At 30.0% G+C, this 9,919-nt stretch overlaps 1 long non-coding RNA gene across 1 annotated transcript; it reads right to left on the bottom strand.

Annotated features, from left to right (window-relative positions):
• Positions 1 to 1,862: 1,862 nt before the first annotated feature.
• LOC147810903 (uncharacterized) lies at positions 1,863 to 4,894 on the bottom strand. The gene is made up of 3 exons (XR_015432867.1): positions 4,863 to 4,894; positions 4,197 to 4,338; positions 1,863 to 2,177 (listed from the first exon to the last, which is right to left on the bottom strand). It is a non-coding gene; the product is annotated as an uncharacterized LOC147810903 (long non-coding RNA).
• Positions 4,895 to 9,919: the final 5,025 nt, after the last annotated feature.

The raw sequence follows: 9,919 nt of genomic DNA, 5'->3' as shown, positions 1-9,919 counted from the left end.
AGAAAAATGGCCAGGTATAAATACACCCGTTTGACCATCCTGTGGCGAAAGCTTATCTTTAGGACACATATTCGGTTACAACTCAAATTTCACAAACACACTATTAATTGAATATATCCGAACTTGTTTACGTCTATTTCAAAAACTGGGAATATATAAATACACTCAAATATGATACAACTTTAAAACACATAAAAAGTCAAATGTTAGCATCTGGAAATGCAAAAGATTGCAGCACCAATTTAGGCCCTTTCTATTAAATTTGCCTATCCTGGTCACGGCACCAATTTGTACCGTTACCCCTTTGGCTATGATCTAAAAATTTAAATTTAGTAACGGTTACCCAGGTTATTTAGTAGACAAATATCTAATGAATTACAGAAAACTTTTAACATTTAAAACTCATTTTTATTGCACCTCTAAATCTTCAAAAAACATAATTTCACACATCTCCAAATGCTAACATGGGAATAAATATTTATACATTAATTAAAACAAAAATGCAACCTTATAACACCCAAGCATAACCTTCAATTACTACAGTTCAAAAAAGACATTTAAAAAATAAAAACTGCCTTTAACACTACTAAAAACACAGACTTGGTTTATGATATCTATAAATCACACTTAAATACTGATTGTTCTCCTACAAAAAAAAAACACCATAACAGTTCAGAATTTTCGGTAAATGATTACTCTAAAATGTTAACGAAATAAAATTTAAAGTTTTATAAGTACCCAAAAGAATTTACTGTTTGCTCTCTGGAACCGCCCACCGGAATGGTAGATGAACTCATGGACAAACTCCTCGGCTAGGAGCTCGAAATTTCTCCAGCTATTCTAATTTCAAGAGACTTAGGCATGCCCTTATGAAAAAATCGAGGTATAAATGAGGTATAAACAAGGTATATTTTAAAGGTATAAAGGAGGTTGTTGTTTAAATACGTCGTAAAGGTTGAAAAGGGTGCAAATGAATACCTCAAAATCAACCTCAAATATACCTTAAATATACCTCCAGAGGTATATATGTTTCAACCTGAAGTATATTTTTTTACACTTGTGGAAGTATTTATTCAACAACCTAAGGTGTGTCAGTTTACACTTCAGGTTATTATAAATCTACCTCAGGTGTATTTTGTTCGACTTCAGGTAATTATTTTTCAACCGCAGGTATCTAATTTTATGCTTGTAGAGGTAGATATTTTTCAACCTATGGTGTGTCATTTTACACTTCAGCTTATTATTAATCTACCTCAGGTGTATTTTGCTCGACATTAGGTAATTGTTTTTCAACCTCAGGTATATAATTTTATGCTTGTAGTGGTATATATTTATCAACCTGTGGTGTGTCGTTTTACACTTCTGGTTGTTATAAATCAACCTCAAATGTATTTTGTTCTACCTCAGGTAATTATTCTTCAACCTCAGGTATATAATTTTATGCTAGTAGAGGTATATATTTTTCAACCTAAGGTGGGCCATTTTACACTTCTGGTTGTTATAAATCAACCTGAAGTGTATTTTCAACAATTGGAAAGGTTATTTTTAATTAGCGCCATGTGTTCCATGTTCTACTTTAAGTTATTATTTCGTAACCTCAAGTATATATTTTTGTATTTTTAGAAGTATTAATTTATCAACCAAAGATGTTTTTTTTAGCATTTACGAAGGTGAGGTGTTATACGGACCACCTAGTTTATTAATTTTTAGACTCACTATATAAAAAATATAATATATATATAAAGATATTATATATATTATATGAAGAATAATGTACATTACATTTTTTTCACTCGTAGAGATCATTTATCAACCTGAAATTTTTAATATTAAACCTTCGGCAGTAATTGCTTCTTTTGTTAAGCTATAAAAGAAAGTTTCAAATGCATAATTCTTCTATAATTTTAATAGATTGATTTAAATCACCTTAAAATAACACTTATCCAAATTCTACAGTTAGTAAAAATTATTTATGGGAACTCATACTCGTATTTTTAAAAGATAGTTGTCTAAGGTGCTTGAATTTTTAAAGCTATAAAACTACAAATTTAAATAATTAGTCAGCTGAAATTCAAAGTACTTTTATTTAAAACTAAAATTTCACTTTTTTTACAAACCAACAAAATTATTTTAAATACTGTTTCCGTCTACATGTTGAAACTTGTAATTATTGGAACCTAAAAGGAAAAAAAATATATAAATTAGTAAAAAAGTCATATTTACAATAATAGTGGCAGGTCTTAAAATATTAGAAAGTATTTTTTTTATCATTTAAATTAACTGAATGAAATTAATTTTCCTTTTCAGATAAATATCTTCTGCCATTTTTATTCAATCCTCGTAGCTAAAAAGCATTACATGTATCATAGCCACAAAATAAAATACACTGAAGACAGTATTACCATTAACAACATTTACAGAAATTCAAATATACAGGGTGTTTATAAAGTCTCGGACCCATTTTGATGTTTAATAACTCATAAAATAATAAAGATAGATTAAAATTAATAACATAAATGGTTAGATCGACTCAAAAACTTTCATGAACCTTATCAATGAACTTCCACGTGTGCCCCCTTCGTCGCACGGAGAATATCAAGTCAATAGTCAATTTCACGCCAGGTAGCGGCAAGCATGTCGGCATCCACAGAGGCTATTGCGGTTGTAATTCTGGCTTTTAGGCCATCAATGTTCGACACGATCCTCCTGTAAACATTGTCCTTTATAAATCCCCAAAGAAAAAAGTCCAGCGGCGTTATATCAGGTAATCTGGGTGGCCAAGGAATTGGACCTCCTCGCCCAATCCATCTTCCTGTAAAATGGTCATTCAAAGAACTACGAACGATGATACCCCAATGAGGTGGTGCACCATCTTGTTGCAAAAAGACATGTGGCTGAAGCTCTTCTAGTTGTGGAAATACGAAGTTTTCCAACATGTCTAAGTATACGACTGATGAGATTGTCTTTTCTGTAAAAAAGAAAGCTACCTCTCGTGAAATTGACTATCGACTTGATATTCTCCGTGCGACGAAGGGGGCACACGTGGAAGTTCATTGACAAGGGTCAAGAAACTTTTTGAGTCTATCAAACCATTAATGTTATTAATTTTAATCTATCTTTATTATTTTATGAGTTATTAAACATCAAAATGGGTCCGGGACTTTATAAACACCGTGTATAATTCCAATCTTATTATGCAATTTTAACACTTTTTATTTTTCTATACATCTGTAACATTATGGTACTTGTAAGTTTAATAATTAGATTTCCTTCCCTTTCTTTTTTTAAAAATCTTTAAACTCAATAAACCTAGTCTATATTTTTCAACTTTTTGTCAGACTTCATGAAACTAGCAGCTTTTTTTTAAATTTTTGACACTGGTTCTGAAAAGGACTTATGTTATTGTCAATCACATCAGAGTTTCTTAAAAAATTGTTATTTTAATAATTTTTAATCAATGTAATCAAGAATCTATAATCGTTTAATAAATTAAAATTTTAAAGTTATGTACCAATTTTTATTCTTTTTTTACACTCAATCGAATAGAACAAATTACAAGCTGATAAGGAGCATTTATTTTAAAGTTGTGAGTAATTTTATGTGAGGAAAATGTCTAAGAGAGAATGATTTGAAATAATACTTTTAAAATAAGTTGAGTATAATATCTCCTATATAACTTATAATACCGAGCAGAATAAAACTAATAGTTAGTTGTTACAAACACTTGTTTAAATATAAATACACATCCCATAGGATGAAACTCAAAATAATGCAGATTACTTTCAACAATAAATGTTTTTATTTGCAATTGATTTTATTCAATTCAGGATTAAAATTGCATACTATACTGACTTATTTCTGAAATATTTAAGATTTCCGAAATTCGCACATTTTTGAAGTAGTGAACCATAAACAGCTGCATGAAAAAGCTCATAACCTTGAAACAAATTGTCATATAAACTTGAAATCGGATTTAAGTTCATTCTGCCCAATATTCTAATAAGTAATAACAATCTGCTTAGTAAATAATTAACGTGGGTAAAATGCGAGAAAATAACATGTAGTGAAAATAGCAGTTTTGTGATCAAACATGAAGAAGTGAGCTAGTACAGTTACTAGTTTTCAATTATCAAATATCTAGCAAACTATTGTTATCAACAATTACATAAATTCTGTAGTTTATTAGGAGAGATTACTTTTTCTTTTAGGTATAAATTCAGAACTATATCCTAGGGGAAGGCTGAGCAGTAGCTTGCTTGTCTCTTCTTCTGCGCCGCCGCGCATGTGCTATTTACAGCCTAGGCCATCTCAGTAATATCAGGGAACTGTGGATAAGCTCTGTAAATATATATATACATATATATATATATATATATATATATAAACAATAATATAAAATTTGCAACAAATATCCAAACGATAAGCATACAGCTATAGTAGAATTTCAAAGCAAAATTGCTATTTTAAAAATCTTTCAATTTTCAATGATTTATTTATAAGAGAAATTGTGAACATTTTTCTCAATTAATCAGCGTGCATACTGCTACGTTAAAACATATACATTTAAGCAAAATAGAAAGAATAGTTCTATTTGACTGAACTACAAACAATAAAATATACTGTGCATAACCTGCTGTAACGATTCACCAGTAATGTTACCCAAAACAGTGACGAGAAATATTTCGGTTATTCTCTCTTATTGCTAAGCCTACAACGATAGCCTCTAAGAATATCCTCCAACTTAAATTATTTAAGATCAGGACGCGTCGTTAAATCAAAAATAATAAAATTTAAGTTTCAAAATTGAAGCATATTTGATTAAAAGTGATAAAACTAAATTAATAAATGTCAAGCACACTTACCGAATTTCGAATAGACTTTCGATTGTCAACACCTTGGCGAACAAAAAACAAAGTATATATAAGGTATTCTTTGGCCAAGGTCAACACACACGCCATTTTCCGGCTCGCATGGAACTCTGGGAAGTGAGTTAGTTAATATGAAGTGTACTTTAAGCAACCTTAAAACAAGCTTAGGTATAAATAAAATGACTTCAACACCTCAATAAATACCTCACTCTCTTTAGTTGAAAAAAGGTATATTTTTTTATACCTCATAAATACCTCACTCTCGTTAGTTGAAATAAGGTTGATTTTTTTATACCTCATAAATACCTCTTTTGTTACAAGTGTAAGAGAAACAACCTCGTGTACCTTAAAAATCATCTTATCAGTCTGGATGATTTGAAGTGAATTTAAAACAACCTCAAAATAAGCTTAGGTATAAATAAAATGACTTCATATACCTCAATAAATGCCTTTTTATCGTTAGTTGAAATAAGGTAAAAATTTTTATACCTCAAAAATACCTCTTTTGTTACAAGTGTAAGAAAATAAACCTGGCATACCTTAAAAATCTCCTTATCAGTCTGGTTGATTTGAAGGGAATTTTAAACAACCTCAAAACAAGCTGAAGTATATATAAATCAACCTCGTACACCTTAATTACAACCTTTACGAGGTATAATTTTTATTGCTGTTTTCTCTGCAACCTTAAATATACCTCAAATATACCTCAAAACAACCTTAATACCTCAAAAATACCTCAAATCAACCTTAAATATACCTTAAATTTTCATAAGGGTGTAGAAGGGGAACACCGGACGTCCAGCATAGATTCCCTCGGACTTGGCCCATCGTCTCGAGGATATCGCCCTTATGAAAAAATCGAGGTATAAATGAGGTATAAACGAGGTATATTTTAAAGGTATAAAGGAGGTTGTTGTTTAAATACGTCGTAAAGGTTGAAAAGGGTGCAAATGAATACCTCAAAATCAACCTCAAATATACCTTAAATATACCTCCAGAGGTATATATGTTTCAACCTGAAGTATATTTTTTTACACTTGTGGAAGTATTTATTCAACAACCTAAGGTGTGTCATTTTACACTTCAGGTTATTATAAATCAACCTCAGGTGTATTTTGTTCGACTTCAGGTAATTACTTTTCAACCTCAGGTATCTAATTTTATGCTTGTAGAGGTAGATATTTTTCAACCTATGGTGTGTCATTTTACACTTCAGCTTATTATAAATCTACCTCAGGTGTATTTTGTTCGACATCAGGTAATTGTTTTTCAGCCTCAGGTATATAATTTTATGCTTGTAGAGGTATATATTTATCAACCTGTGGTGTGTCGTTTTACACTTCTGATTGTTATAAATTAACCTCAAATGTATTAACCTCTAATTTTATGCTTGTAGAGGTAGATATTTTTCAACCTATGGTGTGTCATTTTACACTTCAGCTTATTATAAATCTACCTCAGGTGTATTTTGTTCGACATCAGGTAATTGTTTTTCAGCCTCAGGTATATAATTTTATGCTTGTAGAGGTATATATTTTTCAACCTAAGGTGGGCCATTTTACACTTCTGGTTGTTATAAATCAACTTGAAGTGTATTTTCAACAATTGGAAAGGTTATTTTTAATTAGCGCCATGTGTTCCATGTTCTACCTTAAGTTATTATTTCGTAACCTCAAATATATATTTTTGTATTTTTAGAAGTATTAATTTATCAACCAAAGATGTTTTTTTTTAGCACTTACGAAGGTGAGGTGTTATACGGACCACCTAGTTTATTAATTTTTAGACTCACTTTATAAAAAATATAATATATATATAAAGATATTATATATATTATATGAAGAATAATGTACATTACATTTTTTTCACTAGTAGAGATCATTTATCAACCTGAAATTTTTAATATTAAACCTTCGGCAGTAATTGCTTCTTTTGTTAAGCTATAAAAGAAAGTTTCAAATGCATAATTCTTCTATAATTTTAATAGATTGATTTAAATCATCTTAAAATAACACTTATCCAAATTCTACAGTTAGTAAAAATTATTTATGGGAACTCATACTCGTATTTTTAGAAGATAGTTGTCTAAGGTGCTTGAATTTTTAAGGCTATAAAACTACAAATTTAAATAATTAGTCAGCTGAAATTCAAAGTACTTTTATTTAAAACTAAAATTTCACTTTTTTTACAAACCAACAAAATTATTTTAAATACTGTTTCCGTCTACATGTTGAAACTTGTAATTATTGGAACCTAAAAGGAAAAAAAATATAAATTAGTAAGAAAGTCATATTTACAATAATAGTGGCAGGTCTTAAAATATTAGAAAGTATTTTTTTTATCATTTAAATTAAATGGATGAAATTAATTTTCCTTTTCAGATAAATATCTTCTGCCATTTCTATTCAATCCTCGTAGCTAAAAAGCATGTCATGAACACAGCCACAAAATAAAATACACTGAAGACAGTATTACCATTAACAACATTTACAGAAATTCAAATATACAGGGTGTTTATAAAGTCTCGGACCCATTTTGATGTTTAATAACTCATAAAATAATAAAGATAGATTAAAATTAATAACATAAATGGTTAGATAGACTCAAAAACTTTCATGAACCTTGTCAATGAACTTCCACGTGTGCCCCCTTCGTCGCACGGAGAATATCAAGTCGACAGTAAATTTCACGCCAGGTAGCGGCAAGCATGTCGGCATCCACAGAGGCTATTGCGGTTGTAATTCTGGCTTTTAGGCCATCAATGTTCGACACGATCCTCCTGTAAACATTGTCCTTTATAAATCCTCAAAGAAAAAAGTCCAGCGGCATTATATCAGGTGATCTGGGTGGCCAAGGAATTGGACCTCCTCGCCCAATCCATCTTCCTGTAAAATGGTCATTCAAAGAACTACGAACGATGATACCCCAATGAGGTGGTGCACCATCTTGTTGCAAAAAGACATGTGGCTGAAGCTCTTCTAGTTGTGGAAATACGAAGTTTTCCAACATGTCTAAGTATACGAATGATGAGATTGTCTTTTCTGTAAAAAAGAAAGCTACCTCTCGTGAAATTGACTATCGACTTGATATTCTCCGTGCGACGAAGGGGGCACACGTGGAAGTTCATTGACAAGGGTCATGAAACTTTTTGAGTCTATCTAACCATTAATGTTATTAATTTCTATCTATCTTTATTATTTTATGAGTTATTAAACATCAAAATGGGTCCGGGACTTTATAAACACCCTGTATAATTCCAATCTTATTATGCAATTTTAACGCTTTTTATTTTTCTATACATCTGTAACATTATGGTACTTGTAAGTTTAATAATTAGATTTCCTTCCCTTTCTTTTTTAAAAATCTTTAAACTCAATAAACCTAGTCTATATTTTTGAACTTTTTGTCAGACTTCATGAAACTAGCAGCTTTTTTTTAAATTTTTGACGCTGATTCTGAAAAGGACTTATGTTATTGTCAATCACATCAGAGTTTCTTAAAAAATAGTTATTTTAATAATTTTTAATCAATGTAATCAAGAATCTACAATCGTTTAATAAATTAAAATTTTAAAGTTATGTACCAATTTTTATTCTTTTTTTACACTCAATCGAATAGAACAAATTACAAGCTGATAAGGAGCATTTATTTTAAAGTTGTGAGTAATTTTATGTGAGGAAAATGTCTAAGAGAATGATTTGAAATAATACTTTTAAAATAAGTTGAGTATAATATCTCCTATATAACTTATAATACCGAGCAGAATAAAACTAATAGTTAGTTGTTACAAACACTTGTTTAAATATAAATACACATCCCATAGGATGAAACTCAAAATAATGCATATTACTTTCAACAATAAATGTTTTTATTTGCAATTGATTTTATTCAATTCAGGATTAAAATTGCATACTATACTGACTTATTTCTAAAATATTTAAGATTTCCGAAATTCGCACATTTTTGAAGTAGTGAACCATAAACAGCTGCATGAAAAAGTTCATAACCTTGAAACAAATTGTCATATAAACTTGAAATCGGATTTAATTTCATTCTGCCCAATATTCTAATAAGTAATAACAATCTGCTTATTAAATAAATAACGTGGGTAAAATGCGAGAAAATAACATGTAGTGAAAATAGCAGTTTTGTGATCAAACATGAAGAAGTGAGCTAGTACAGTTACTAGTTTTCAATTATCAAATATCTAGCAAACTATTGTTATCAACAATTACATAAATTCTGTAGTTTATTAGGAGAGATTACTTTTTCTTTTAGGTATAAATTCAGAACTATATCCTAGGGGAAGGCTGAGCAGTAGCTTGCTTGTCTCTTCTTCTGCGCCGCCGCGCATGTGCTATTTACAGCCTAGGCCATCTCAGTAATATCAGGGAACTGTGGATAAGCTCTGTAAATATATATATATATATATAAACTTTGTGTATATATAAACAATAATATAAACTTTGTAACGATAAGCATACAGCTATAGTAGAATTTCAAAGCAAAATTGCTATTTTAAAAATCTTTCAATTTTCAATTATTTATTTATAAGAGAAATTGTGAAAATTTTTCTCAATTAATCAGTGTGCATACTGCTACGTTAAAACATATACATTTAAGCAAAATAAAAAGAATAGTTCTATTTGACTGAACTACAAACAATAAAATATACTGTGCATAACCTGCTGTAACGATTCACCAGTAATGTTACCCAAAACAGTGACGAGAAATATTTCGGTTATTCTCTCTTACTGCTAAGCCTACAACGATAGCCTCTAAGAATATCCTCCAACTTAAATTATTTAAGATCAGGACGCGTCGTTAAAACAAAAATAATAAAATTTAAGTTTCAAAATCGAAGCATATTTGATTAAAAGTGATAAAACTAAATTAATAAATGTCAAGCACACTTACCAAATTTCGAATAGACTTTCGATTGTCAACACACACGCCATTTGCCGGCTCGCATGGAACTCTGGGAAGTGAGTTAGTTAATATGAAGTGTACTTTAAGCAACCTTAAAACAAGCTTAGGTATAAATAAAATGA

The sequence above is a fragment of the Parasteatoda tepidariorum genome, chromosome 4 (assembly GCF_982258835.1).
Source record: "Parasteatoda tepidariorum strain Cologne lab strain chromosome 4, Ptep-v5.0, whole genome shotgun sequence".
Taxonomy (NCBI): Eukaryota; Metazoa; Arthropoda; class Arachnida; order Araneae; family Theridiidae; genus Parasteatoda; species Parasteatoda tepidariorum.
The sequence above is the reverse complement of the archived record's forward strand: the minus strand, read 5'-3'. Positions and strand labels throughout refer to the sequence as shown.